This window comes from Drosophila miranda (assembly GCF_003369915.1).
Source record: "Drosophila miranda strain MSH22 chromosome Y unlocalized genomic scaffold, D.miranda_PacBio2.1 Contig_Y2_pilon, whole genome shotgun sequence".
NCBI lineage: Eukaryota > Metazoa > Arthropoda > Insecta > Diptera > Drosophilidae > Drosophila > Drosophila miranda.
Window position 1 is genome coordinate 31,581,011 of NW_022881614.1, and position 15,070 is coordinate 31,596,080.

Consider the following 15,070-nt stretch of genomic DNA (forward strand, 5'->3'; position numbering starts at 1 on the left):
CGCAAAGGGCGTTTGAAAGTTTAAAAGACCAAATGTGCGAGGCACCAGTCCTACATAGCCCCGACTTTACCGTTCCATTTGCCATTCATTGCGATGCCAGCCACACTGGAGTTGGCGGCGTGTTAATGCAAACGGATAGCGATGGTAATGACAAGCTGAATCAGTGTCAGCGAAACTATTCAGTCACGGAGAAAGAGTGTTTGGCAGCCATAATGTGTGTGAAGAAGTTTCGAGCTTATGTGAAAGGACACGAGTTCTCCATCCTTACCGACCAGTGGCTAATGTCACAATCGGACCTAAGTTCTAGATTGGCAAGATGGGCTCTCAAATTGCAGGGGTTCAACTTCAAAATTTTCCACCGCAAAGGTAGCCAAAATGTTGTCCCAGATGCTCTGTCGCGGGTGCACACCGAAGATCTATCGGCACTCAGCTGCGATGGATTGGTAGACCTGCAGTCTGATTGCTTCAAGTCGGCAGAATATTTCGAACTGATTCGAAAAATTAAAGGCAACCAGACACAGATGCCAGACATTAAGGTGATCGAAAATCTCATATATCGGCGAGCAGAACACGCGGCTGCTGATCAGATCGCTGACGACCTGTGTTGGAAGCTGTGGGTTCCAACGGAGCTGGTGTCCGATGTACTAAAACAGAGTCACGAACAGTCGCTAGCAGCTCATAGCGGCATTAATAAAACGTTGGAGAGAGTTCGACGTTATTATTATTGGCAAAGTTTAGTAACCGATGTGAGAGCGTTCATAAACAGCTGTTCGGTCTGCAAGTGCACCAAGTACCCGAATCGTTCGTTACGACCCCCATTAGCTCCAGTGAAGGAAACTTAACGAGTGTTTCAGAAGTTGTTTGTGGATTTCCTGGGTCCGTATCCACGAAGCAAATCCGGAAATATCGGTATCTTCGTTGTTTTGGACCATCTTTCAAAATATCCGTTTTTAAAACCCGTAAAGAAATTTACAGCGGAGGCGATAACTCGATTCATGGAAGAGGACCTATTCCATTGCTTCGTGGTACCCGAAGTGGTTGTGTCCGACAATGGAGTACAATTTAAGTCCCATCACTTCAATTCGCTGTTGAAAAAGTACAATGTGCAGCATTTTTATACGGCTGTGTACGCACCTCAAGCCAACGCATCGGAACGCGTTAACAGATCCGTTATTGCCGCCATTAAAGCTTACATCAAGCCAGATCAAACTAATTGGGATGAGCAGCTTAGTTCTATTAGTTGTTCCTTACGATCTAGTCTGCATTTAGCCCTAAACGACAGCCCCTATCGGGTTGCATTTGGACAGCACATGATCACCAATGGAGACACCTATCAGCTCTTACGAAATTTGCAGGCTTTAGAAGATCGTACCGTGAGTTTTGGTCGGGAAGATTCGTTTGATGTGGTTCGAAAAACAGCCCACCGAACAATACAAAAACAACACCAACGAAACGAACAGCAGTACAACCTTCGAAGTCGTGAAGTGGCGTTCAAAGTTGGCCAGGAGGTCTACAGACGCAACTTTCAGCAGAGCAATTTCGTTAAAGGTTTCAGCGCAAAACTAGCTCCTACTTTTGTAAAAGCTAGAATAAAACGTAGGCTTGGTCACAGTTATTACTAGTTGGAAGATCCCCAAGGTAGACTTATCGGAAAATACCACACTAAAGACATAAAGCAGTGACTATCCCAATACAGGTTAACGGTTTTCCTCCAAGCGTCTATCACCCTTTGATGTGATTAACACCAAAGTGTGATCTTGGCCGGGGGGATTTGTAGTGGTCGCTTGTCGGGCGGATAGGAAAGCATATTTGTGTTCTTCGCCTGAAAGTATGCCCGATGGTATTTGTACAATTTATATATTTATGTATATAATATATATATAAATATATTTATATATATTATATTATTTATACAAGTATATATCACACCTCACCGAGATAATTATTAATTATTAAGTTTAGTCCCCATAGTTAGTGTATAGTTAGGTTGGCTTAATTTCTTGTTGTGGTGTTACATGTTAAATGTTCCTGGTCGTGTGGGGGCTAGCGCCATCTAGGGTTAACATTAAGAATATGCTTAAAAACGAACAAAAATCTCCCCACCATGTCCATAACCATTCAAGGTGAATGGCGAAGGATCGTGCAAAGGCAGATCCGGAGAACAAAATTTTTGTTGGTCAGTAGATCCGCCCAAGTCTTTCTTTCTCCTCGTGGCCGTACAAGCATTCAGTTGCGCGGTGAGAAAAAAAATAATAAAAATAAAATTAAACCGCCGTAAATAACCGTGGTGTGAAACCAAAGTGCACTCGATCGGGAAAAAAGAACCCAAGAAAGCAGATTGGGCTCTAATCGAAAACGTGAGTACCGGCCTTCGACAGTGCTAGGAGCCTCGAAGTTAGATTTTCCGACTTTTTCTGTAGCTTCCGCTTGGAGGTGAGCAAAACACCTGGAGAAAGAAGGAATTAGCACCTCAACCCCATCCCCCTATTTTCGCAGTGCCAGTTCCAACCGGGTAAATATGTGCATGGAGTAATTGTTAGAAAAAGTAGCCTGATCAGTATTTTCAAATTCCACATTAGAATCGGCACTTAGTTTGGGAATTATCCAAAAGCTGCAGCCCGAGCTTTAAGCCCCCGCACTACGAACCAGCTGATCCACCAAGTCGCGGGCAGTGAACTTTGGCTGCGCGAGACGAGGACAGCCGTCTGAACGGGCTTAGTGCGGCGAATTGGCGTAACCGTTTCGCATTCAAAACCGGGCCAAGAAACGGAAACCGGTGCTTGCAGTCAGCGTAGGACCGAAGCCGCTTAAATGTTCCTACCGGGCGGGAAAAAATAGTGCACCACGTGTGTACATAACCTCCCGGCGACCCCTAGTGGTATCGCCTCTCTTGTTCTTCTCGTGATTCGGCCTAGCTGTTCCAAACGTTTATTTAAAGTGCAGTGGAGGCCAGCGCTTGTCTTATGTGCACGTTAGTGTCATTATGTAGGCTGAATGAAAACTGTAAGAGATGTGCTCACATACATATGTATACACCGCCCACTGAAAGCCACTGAGGCCAGTAAGATCCCACCGTGACTCGCATTCCCTTGAACCGTTGATATGTCTGTTTTTGTGTAGTTGGATATACTTAGTGTTAATTGTAGACAGAAAAAAAAAACCAGAAAAAAAAACCCATGGAAAGTTTGAAAATGCATTTGATAAAAGCTTAAAAGTTTGAGCTTAAAAGCGTCCGCTCGGCCGGGTCCCCTCCGCGAGCTTATGCCATGCAGCACGCGCTGTACGATTTTGTTTTTGGTTTGCAGGTAAAAGTTTAATGCACCCACACACAGCCACACGCCCAGCTACGAAAGATCTTTCGCCGCGGGAACACAAACAAAAACTGAGTGAGCTTTATAATATACCAACAACATTACATTTTATTGCCTCCCAAAATTCCGCGAGCGTGGCAAAAGCTTCGTTCTTTTTTGCTAGAGCTGTTTGTCGGTCGTTGACCTCACACTTTTAAAGTAGTCACAGCTGATTGGCCTTCTGCCTTTACAATACGCTTGGTAAAACGAATAGTATGTCCAACTACTTCCTGAAGCCGATGTGCTGGGACATGTGTACCTATATTGCGCTATATTATTATCTTTCTATCTAAGGAAAAATCATTAGTTTATATCGCACTATAAAATATCGTATATGCACTTATAACTATTTTCACTTATCGTATTTATTTATCTAAATATTCCCTAGTAATAATAGCTATATCTCTTGTGACGCTTTTCGTTCCTCCTTTTGTCCATTTAGCCTTGTCTTGGAGTTCTCGGTTAGTGTTTTTTTTCTTGTGACATGAATATAGTATCTGAATATAGTTTCTAATATAATGATTGTTAAGATGAATATGTGCTAGACGTTACCGCATTTGGGGAACCATGCCGCTCGTGAGCGGAATAGGATGACCAATACCGGACACTCCAGGGATCCTGATATTATTCTTGGCTCTTTCAGGATCATGGTAGGGTGGGCGTGGCACGACTCCGTGCCAGCAAAACAGAGATGTCCGCCGCGGTGGTAGATCCCTACTCCTTCTCTGCACTATCTTTGCCCCACTATACTTTCCGTACCCCTAACGATCCTTTCCTTGTCTGTCCCCCTCCCATTCCCAAAAAGAGTACGCGAATTTTAATAAAATAATACCAGCAGGAGCGAAGCAACCTAACTGGAGGGTTACCCCAAAGAACCCATCCCCATTTCCGACCAGAGATCAGCCGTGGAAGCGAGCGCGTACTCCTTCTCAGTTAGCCGACCACCAGCTTCATCGTGCGAAGATTCTCTTCGTTACTCGTTACAGCTTCGGTAGCTGTGGAACAATGTTAGTTATATAAAAATAGTAAAGAATTAAAGAATGACATTTTGGCCGACATTGCCAGAGTGAATCAAGGCTTAACATTGAGTGATTAGGAAAGGACTTAAGACATATGATAAAGAAATTAATTCTATAGGAAAGATATTCCTTAATATAACTGTATATGTTTATATGATTTTACATTTAAAGTCAAATTTAATTGAAGTGCAACCACAAGAATGCAAGCAAAAGAAAAGAACAAGACAAAGCAAAGAGAATGTCGATGATCAAATTAATGCACGTTTATATGTGTGTGCATACGCAAATTAAATAACTGCGGTAGCGGATTGTGTTTTTAAAAAGTTTTTATTTTACTTCTAACTTCACTGATATAGATTTAAGAAGAGGGTCACAAAGGATTCCGGACAAAGGGTTTGCGCGATCTTAATTTTTATCTCGACTTTGCGGTGTCGCTTCTGGATCAAGACTGACTTGAACTTTCTGATCTTTGCATTGTTGATCCCTTTCGGGAATAGTTTTTCTATAAACATTTCAATTGATTTCGCCATCCCGAGTATTGGATTTCGTCATCCAAAGAGAGAACTGTAAAATGCCTAAAGTGCAGGATCTGCAGAAAGCCGGGAGTGAGATTGTTTATGAGAAGCCGGGTGTGGGCAAACATTGGTTTTCCATTTAGGCGAGTGTCAAAGATTGGGATTGCGGCGGGAGCCCTTGCGATTGTACATCTTAGAAATCAATTAGGCGGAGGCCCAAGATTGAAATTGTTTTCGTTTTGGAAAGCCAAAGATTGTTTACAACTCGTATAAGAGCTCAATAGAATTGGGTACGTTAACTCCCCCCATTCTTAAATGTTTGAAGTTCTGATAGAGCTCTAATTTCTTCTGACAGTATTTGAATGTTGCTTTTGCGGTATTCTTATTGATTTAATAAGTACAAATTTGGTTAATTTATAGCCGAAGTAAAATAACATTATCAATATCAAAATGATTAAGAATAATGTTGTTAATGGTAAGGCCGTATTACCTAATGTTATAAGGGGATTTAAAATATTAACATTATCAAAAGAAAATTGCTTATCATTCGATTGTATATAATCAACTAATTCTAAATCGCTATATCTATGATGCGATATATATCTTAGATATTTACCCTTATCATTTATGTGGGTTATATTATTTATTACAATTGTGTTGTTGAATATAAGGAGATACGATCCTAACAAAGTAGTATTGTCTACGATATTTTTGCCTGAAACTAATATGGCACCATCCTGAATGATGTCTATTTCTTTGTTTTTTTTCCATTTTTTAAGGCAGTTGGCTTTAAAGCCATTAAGTACATTGGTGAAACAGGTCTTCTTTAAATTTATTTTTGCGTAATTGTTAAAAGTTTCACTTTTAAAATTATTCATTAAATAGTATTTCTCCTTACATTCACAAACTTTTTCACTTATAACTAACATTCCATCATTTTGTGAGATGGCTCTTGCATGGTAAAACTTGCAAATATCTTTAATTTGAGGATATTTTATGTAAATGATTATTAAATCAGCATTTCGAATTATTTTAACCGTTGCAATGTCCAGCAGATCAGACAGTTCAACAGGATGTTTTTCATGCTTATAAATGTCCTCTATTTCGTTTTTATTTAAAATTTTTGTATTGAAAATGTTTACTTTTAAGAGGGTTATGGTATCAACTAAATTTAGTAGGTCAAAAGTTATTAATTTTAAACGATGCTTTCTCAGTATCGTTTCTTCATTGAAGATGACATTTTTTAATGAATTTGATAGCAATTCAATTTCTTTGAAAAATTTGGAATTTATTACAAATTGTTTATTATTATTTTCAGTTAATTCATTTACTTTATTTTGTATTTTCAAAAAGTCGTCATGATCAGGGCTGCCTGCTATCCATTTCCAAATGGTACCTAATTCATTTATTCCCCTTTCATTCCGTTTTGGAACTAATTCTGAAATCATTAATTTTAATAGACTTAAGTCCATTGATATTTCCCACTCATCGTCTGAATTAATTGATTTGTTGACATATTTGGATTCTTTATCAACTATCTCTCTATAAAAACTCAAATTAGTAATATGGAAAAGTTCAGCGTATGTTTCATAAGTGTAAACGTCTCTGTCGTCTTTGAGCAATAGATAGTCACTATGCGTATAGTCAATTACTTCCGAAGTCGTCAATATAACAAAAGTCAGTATTAGTATATTCGCATACATTTTCTGGAAAAAAATATTTAATATTTGATGTTATCTTTATGTATAATTCTGTTTCTATTGTTCATTATAATTTTATTCGGTCGATTTTCCTTAACTACCTGCTTTTTGTATCGGGATTGAAGTTTATTTCTTTCCCCGAATTTCTTTTCATAAACTACTTCTCCTATTTTATAATCTTTTTCTCTTCTATCTTTGTTATGTAGCTTAAGCATTTTGGTCTGAGCTTCCTTAAGTAATATTGGATTGTGCTTGTGTTCTATTTTGTTATACAATATGTCATATGGCATTTGATTGGTCGTTGAATGTATCGTCAGGTTATATTTCAGTGCCGCCCTTATTATTATTTCTGAATAATCTGTTAGATTTAGTTCATCCTTGATGCACCGCGCTATTTCTGTTAGTGTGGAATGTACCCTTTCTTTCTGACCATTTGAGGTGCTATGTCTGGGATCAGCATAATAAATTGTTAAGTTACTTCTTTGTATGAATGATCTAAATTGTGCTGAAGTAAAGCTTGGTTCGTTGTCAGTCATTAAAGATGTTGCTAACGGAAAGTGTTGCAAAATTTCCATTACCTTATTTTCAATGTTTAATTTACTTTGAATTTCCTTGACCACCAAGTATTTGGAATAAGAATCTATACAAGTTATGAATGTTAGGTTTTGGGCATAGTATATGTCTAAGTGTAATTGATCTCCTTCTTTTGCTGGAATGGGAGCTTCCCCAATTGGAATTTTTACAGGGGGTCTGTGATATTTGTTTTTGTTACAGATCTCACAATTTTTTATATATTCTTTTAATTTTTTGTGCAGGTTTGGCCAATAATACAGCTTAGTTATTTGTTTGTAATTTTCGTCTAGTCCTCTATGGGCTCTGCAATGTGTTTCTTCTATAATTATAGCTTTATCTTCTGAATTTACTACATCTTGGAGGAACTTTCTCGTGAAGAGAAATTTATTTATGAAGTTTTCCTTTAGCTTATTTTGGATAAGGTATAAATCTTCTAAAGTGCAGTGTATTCCTGTGGTTAAGTGAGGCTGAATAAATTCTTTTAAAATGATTAGCAGATTGTCTACCGTATCAAATTCAATAATATGTCGGGTATTTTCATAAACTCTTACTAACTCATGAACTGTGAATCTCCCTTGCGCTAATAGTAGCTGCTGTTTAAATTGGTTTAGAGGCTTGCTAGTCTCTTGAATGACGTTTTCAAAACTACTCTCTGCTGAATGCTGAGTATTTATGTCTGATTCTGATTCTGTCTGGTCGACATCACTATCTGTCATATGATTTATTTTAATCCGAGATAAAGCGTCCGCTACTACGTTAGTTGAGCCTGGCTTATAAATGATTTTTGGTGTGAAACTTTCTATGAAGTAATACCAACGTTTCATTTCAACATTTGGATTTTTTTGCGACATTGCAAAGGACAAAGGTTGGTGATCTGTATGTATTTCAATTCCACTCACTCCGTATAAATAATTTCGCAAATTTTTTAATGCCCATACAATAGCTAATAATTCCTTTTTATTAGTAGCATATAATTGCTCGGTTTTACTTAAAGTTTTAGAAATAAATGTTATGGGATTCCCATCTTGCGACAAAACTGCACCTATTGCTATGTCCGATGCATCTGTGGTTAATGTGAATTTTTTATTGTAATCTGGTTGTACTAATTCAATATGTGCTATTAAACTGTCCTTTAAATTATTAAATGCTTGCTGGTTCATCCAGCTGTATTAATGTTTTCTTGGATGCCCTTCGTGAAACTTTCCCATTTACTCCACTCAGATATTTTGTTAATGGTTTGGCAATTGTAGCATAATTTCGGACAAATTTTCGGTAATACCCTGTTAGTCCTAAGAAGCTACGTAACTCTCTGATATTTTTAGGAATTGGATAGTTTTGTATTGTGGAGATTTTGTCTGGATCTGTTTTAATGATATTTTGGGAAACAATGTATCCCAGAAATTTGGTTTCCAATTGAAAGAATTTAGACTTTTCTAGGGAAATTTTCATGTAAGCGTTTTGCAATATCTGTATTATATGAATTAGATCTTTATAAAGTTGTTCTATAGTTTTTGAGAATATTATTATATCGTCCATATAGACGTGACAAGTTTTCCCAACTTGTTCTCTAAGTATATCGTCCATTGCCCTTTGGAAAATTCTGGGAGCGTTCGTCAATCCCATATGCATTCTTAGAAATTCATATTTGCCGTTATTTATGGAAAAAGATTTTTTTTCAATATCTGATTCCCTCATTAAAATCTGATAGAAACCCGACTCTAAATCAATGGCCGAGAAATACTTTGCCTTACCTAAATTGGCAAGGATTACTGAAGGATCTTGCATAGGGTATCTATCCGGTATGGTGTTTTCATTAGGTTTCTTAAAGTCTATTACTAATCTATGTTTAGGAGTTCCGTCCTCATTTACTCCCTTCTTTGGTACTACTATTACCGGTGAATTATATGGGCTTTTACTAGGTCTGATTATACCTTCATCTAACATTTTACTTATTTCGTTATTAACGAAATCGTTAACCGAATAAGCGTATGGATACTGCTTGCCATATACCGGTCTATCATGTTCAGTGTTAATATGTCCTTTTATATCCGTTCTGAACGGTAACTGTAAATTTATATTGGCATGGTCTTCTTCGATGATAGATACCATTTTCTCTCTGAGATTTTCTAAATTGTCCTCTTTGTAGGTTATTGTGTTATACAATTTCATTTTTTTCAATTCAGAATTTGCATAATTTTGAATGTCAGATATTTCTACGACGGCGCGTTCAGGATTTTTGCATCCCAAACTTTTAAATTGTTCATTGTCGGATAATTCAACGACGGCGTGTTCAGGATTCTTTAATCCCAAACTATTCGAACTTTTAGTGTCGGATAATTCTACGACGGCGTGCTCAGGATATTTTAATCCCAAACTATTAAAGCTTTGGATGTCGGATTATTCAACGACGGCGGGTTCAGGATATTTGAATCCCAAACTATTGACGGATAATTCTTCGTCGGCGTGCTCAGGATTTTTTGATCCCAAGCTATATAAACTTCCTTCTACTTTTACTGAATCACTTTTCATTTCTTTTTCTTCTTCAAAATGTTTTTTTATTATATATTCCTTCAACGGAAGGATGGTTTTTCCTTCTATAAAGGTTAATTTGTTTAAAGAAAGGACCTCGTCATATATTTGTTTCTCCTCATTGTCTTTATAACTTAAAGTCCCCTTTCCTGTATCAATAACAGCTCCGATTTTCTTTAATAGGTTAAATCCTATTAGCAAATCTGCCTCCATTCCATCTATTTCATAAAACACTTGTTTTGTGTTGAAAATAGTTATATTATGGAAATATTTAATTATTGAAAACCCATTCACTGTAGCAACTTTCTTATAAAATGATAATTCTTTTTTATTTTCGTAAATTCCCTTTTTTATATAACAGGAAGTTGCTCCCGTATCTATCAAAACTTTTAATTCTCTGTTTATTCTTATACCCGATACTCAAAATGAGTATTGGGGTATATTAGATTTGTGGTAAAAGTGGATGTGTGTAACGTCCAGAAGGAATCGTTTCCGACCCCATAAAGTATATATATTCTTGATCAGCATCAAGAGCCGAGTCGATTGAGCCCTGTCTGTCTGTCCGTCTGTCCGTCCGTCCGTCCGTCCGTCTGTCCGTCTGTCCGTCCCCTTCAGCGCCTAGTGCTCAAAGACTATAAGAGCTAGAGCAACGATGTTTTGGATCCGAACTTCTGTGATATGGCACTGCTACAAAAATATTTCAAAACTTCGCCCCGCCCACTTCCGCCCCCACAAAGGACGAAAATCTGTGGCATCCACATTTTTAAAGATACGATAAAACCAAAAACGCAGAATCGTAGAGGATGACTATATGTTTTCGAATGTAAGATCTCAACCTGATCGTATAATTATTATAGCCAGAATCAAGAAAACAATTTCATTCTTTCTCGCTCTGTGTCTCTCTAACACACAGGTTTCATGGTCGGTTTTGCCAATTGCAAAATATGAGGTCAAGTATCTCAGAACCTATAAGAGCCAGAGCAACCAAATTTGGTATCCACACTCCTGTGATATCGGACCTTGACCGTTTCGTGTCCAAATTTCGCCACACCCCCTTCCGCCCACGCAAAGGACGAAAATCTGGGGCATCCTAAAATCTCAGAGACTATTAAGGCTAGAGTAACCAAATTTGGTGTCCGCACCTCTGTTAGATCTTACTATAAAACGTGTATCTCAAAATTTCGCCCCACCCCCTTCCGCCCACACAAAGGACGAAAATCTGTTGCATCCACAATATTGCACATTCGAGAAAACTAAAAACGCAGAATCATAGATAATGACCATATCTATCAGATTGCTGAATCTGGATCAGATCGAATCATTTTTGTAGCCAAAAGGAACAAATCAATTTGCAGTGGCTACGCAGCCCCCGACGTCACGCTTAGACTGATTTTCTGTCTCTCTCGCACGCACTCTTTGTCGTGTCGATCAATATTAGCGGCGTCTGCCGGAGAGAGCCATACTGACTTAGTATCGGGTATAACTGTAGAGTTGCGCTGTGCGCAGCAACTCACAACGTTCCACCTCGGTTTTATACCCGATACTCAAAATGAGTATTGGGGTATATTAGATTTGTTGTAAAAGTGGATGTGTGTAACGTCCAGAAGGAATCGTTTCCGACCCCGTAAAGTATATATATTCTTGATCAGCATCAATAGCCGAATTGATTGGGCCCTGTCTGTCTGTCTGTCTGTCCGTCTGTCCGTCTGTCCGTCCCCTTCAGCGCCTAGTGCTCAAAGACTATAAGAGCTAGAGCAACGATGTTTTGGATCCAGACTTCTGTGATATGGCACTACTACAAAAATATTTCAAAACTTCGCCCCGCCCACTTCCGCCCCCACAAAGGACGAAAATCTGTGGCATTCAAACTTTTAAGGATATGAGAAAACCAAAAACGTAGAATTGTAGAGAATGACCATATCTTTAAGACTGCGGAATCTGAATTGGATCGTATAATTATTATAGCCAGAATCAAGAAAACAATTTCATTCTTTCTCGCTCTGTGTCTCTCTAACACACAGGTTTCATGGTCGGTTTTGCCAATTGCAAAATATGAGTTCAAGGATCTCAGAACCTATAAGAGCCAGAGCAACCAAATTTGGTATCCACACTCCTGTGATATCGGACCTTGACCGTTTTGTGTCCAAATTTCGCCACACCCCCGCCCGCCCACGCAAAGGACGAAAATCTGGGGCATCCTAAAATCTCAGAGACTATTAAGGCTAGAGTAACCAAATTTGGTGTCCGCACCTCTGTTAGATCTTACTATAAAACGTGTATCTCAAAATTTCGCCCCACCCCCTTCCGCCCACACAAAGGACGAAAATCTGTTGCATCCACAATATTGCACATTCGAGAAAACTAAAAACGCAGAATCATAGATAATGACCATATCTATCAGATTGCTGAATCTGGATCAGATCGAATCATTTTTGTAGCCAAAAGGAACAAATCAATTTGCAGTGGCTACGCAGCCCCCGACGTCACGCTCAGACTGATTTTCTGTCTCTCTCGCACGCACTCTTTGTCGTGTCGATCAATATTAGCGGCGTCTGCCGGAGAGAGCAGTATGGCTGTGCGCAGCAACTCACAACGTTCCACCTCGGTTTTATACCCGATACTCAAAATGAGTATTGGGGTATATTAGATTTGTTGTAAAAGTGGATGTGTGTAACGTCCAGAAGGAATCGTTTCCGACCCCGTAAAGTATATATATTCTTGATCAGCATCAATAGCCGAATTGATTGGGCCCTGTCTGTCTGTCTGTCTGTCCGTCTGTCCGTCTGTCCGTCCCCTTCAGCGCCTAGTGCTCAAAGACTATAAGAGCTAGAGCAACGATGTTTTGGATCCAGACTTCTGTGATATGGCACTACTACAAAAATATTTCAAAACTTCGCCCCGCCCACTTCCGCCCCCACAAAGAACGAAAATCTGTGGCATTCAAACTTTTAAGGATATGAGAAAACCAAAAACGTAGAATTGTAGAGAATGACCATATCTTTAAGACTGCGGAATCTGAATTGGATCGTATAATTATTATAGCCAGAATCAAGAAAACAATTTCATTCTTTCTCGCTCTGTGTCTCTCTAACACACAGGTTTCATGGTCGGTTTTGCCAATTGCAAAATATGAGTTCAAGGATCTCAGAACCTATAAGAGCCAGAGCAACCAAATTTGGTATCCACACTCCTGTGATATCGGACCTTGACCGTTTCGTGTCCAAATTTCGCCACACCCCCTTCCGCCCACGCAAAGGACGAAAATCTGGGGCATCCTAAAATCTCAGAGACTATTAAGGCTAGAGTAACCAAATTTGGTGTCCGCACCTCTGTTAGATCTTACTATAAAACGTGTATCTCAAAATTTCGCCCCACCCCCTTCCGCCCACACAAAGGACGAAAATCTGTTGCATCCACAATATTGCTTATTCGAGAAAACTAAAAACGCAGAATCATAGATAATGACCATATCTATCAGATTGCTGAATCTGGATCAGATCGGATCATTTTTGTAGCCAAAAGGAACAAATCAATTTGCAGTGGCTACGCAGCCCCCGACGTCACGCTCAGACTGATTTTCTGTCTCTCTCGCACGCACTCTTTGTCGTGTCGATCAATATTAGCGGCGTCTGCCGGAGAGAGCCATACTGACTTAGTATCGGGTATAACTGTAGAGTTGCGCTGTGCGCAGCAACTCACAACGTTCCACCTCGGTTTTATACCCGATACTCAAAATGAGTATTGGGGTATATTAGATTTGTTGTAAAAGTGGATGTGTGTAACGTCCAGAAGGAATCGTTTCCGACCCCGTAAAGTATATATATTCTTGATCAGCATCAATAGCCGAATTGATTGGGCCCTGTCTGTCTGTCTGTCTGTCCGTCTGTCCGTCTGTCCGTCCCCTTCAGCGCCTAGTGCTCAAAGACTATAAGAGCTAGAGCAACGATGTTTTGGATCCAGACTTCTGTGATATGGCACTACTACAAAAATATTTCAAAACTTCGCCCCGCCCACTTCCGCCCCCACAAAGGTCGAAAATCTGTGGCATTCAAACTTTTAAGGATATGAGAAAACCAAAAACGTAGAATTGTAGAGAATGACCATATCTTTAAGACTGCGGAATCTGAATTGGATCGTATAATTATTATAGCCAGAATCAAGAAAACAATTTCATTCTTTCTCGCTCTGTGTCTCTCTAACACACAGGTTTCATGGTCGGTTTTGCCAATTGCAAAATATGAGTGCAAGGATCTCAGAACCTATAAGAGCCAGAGCAACCAAATTTGGTATCCACACTCCTGTGATATCGGACCTTGACCGTTTCGTGTCCAAATTTCGCCACACCCCCTTCCGCCCACGCAAAGGACGAAAATCTGGGGCATCCTAAAATCTCAGAGACTATTAAGGCTAGAGTAACCAAATTTGGTGTCCGCACCTCTGTTAGATCTTACTATAAAACGTGTATCTCAAAATTTCGCCCCACCCCCTTCCGCCCACACAAAGGACGAAAATCTGTTGCATCCACAATATTGCTTATTCGAGAAAACTAAAAACGCAGAATCATAGATAATGACCATATCTATCAGATTGCTGAATCTGGATCAGATCGGATCATTTTTGTAGCCAAAAGGAACAAATCAATTTGCAGTGGCTACGCAGCCCCCGACGTCACGCTCAGACTGATTTTCTGTCTCTCTCGCACGCACTCTTTGTCGTGTCGTTCAATATTAGCGGCGTCTGCCGGAGAGAGCCATACTGACTTAGTATCGGGTATAACTATAGAGTTGCGCTGTCCGCAGCAACTCACAACGTTCCACCTCGTTTTTATACCCGATACTCAAAATGAGTATTGGGGTATATTAGATTTGTTGTAAAAGTGGATGTGTGTAACGTCCAGAAGGAATCGTTTCCGACCCCATAAAGTATATATATTCTTGATCAGCATCAATAGCCGATTCGATTGGGCCCTGTCTGTCTGTCTGTCTGTCCGTCTGTCCGTCTGTCCGTCCCCTTCAGCGCCTAGTGCTCAAAGACTATAAGAGCTAGAGCAACGATGTTTTGGATCCAGACTTCTGTGATATGGCACTGCTACAAAAATATTTCAAAAATTCGCCCCGCCCACTTCCGCCCCCACAAAGAACGAAAATCTGTGGCATTCAAATTTTTAAAGATATGAGAAAACCAAAAACGTAGAATTGTAGAGAATGACCATATCTTTAAAACTGCGGAATCTGAATTGGATCGTATTATTATTATAGCCAGCATCAAGAAAACAATTTCATTTTTTCTCGCCCTGTCTCTCTCTAACACACACGTAGCATAGGCGGCTTTGCTTAGAGTAAAACATTAGCGCCTAGATCTCAGAGACTATAAAAGCTAGAGCA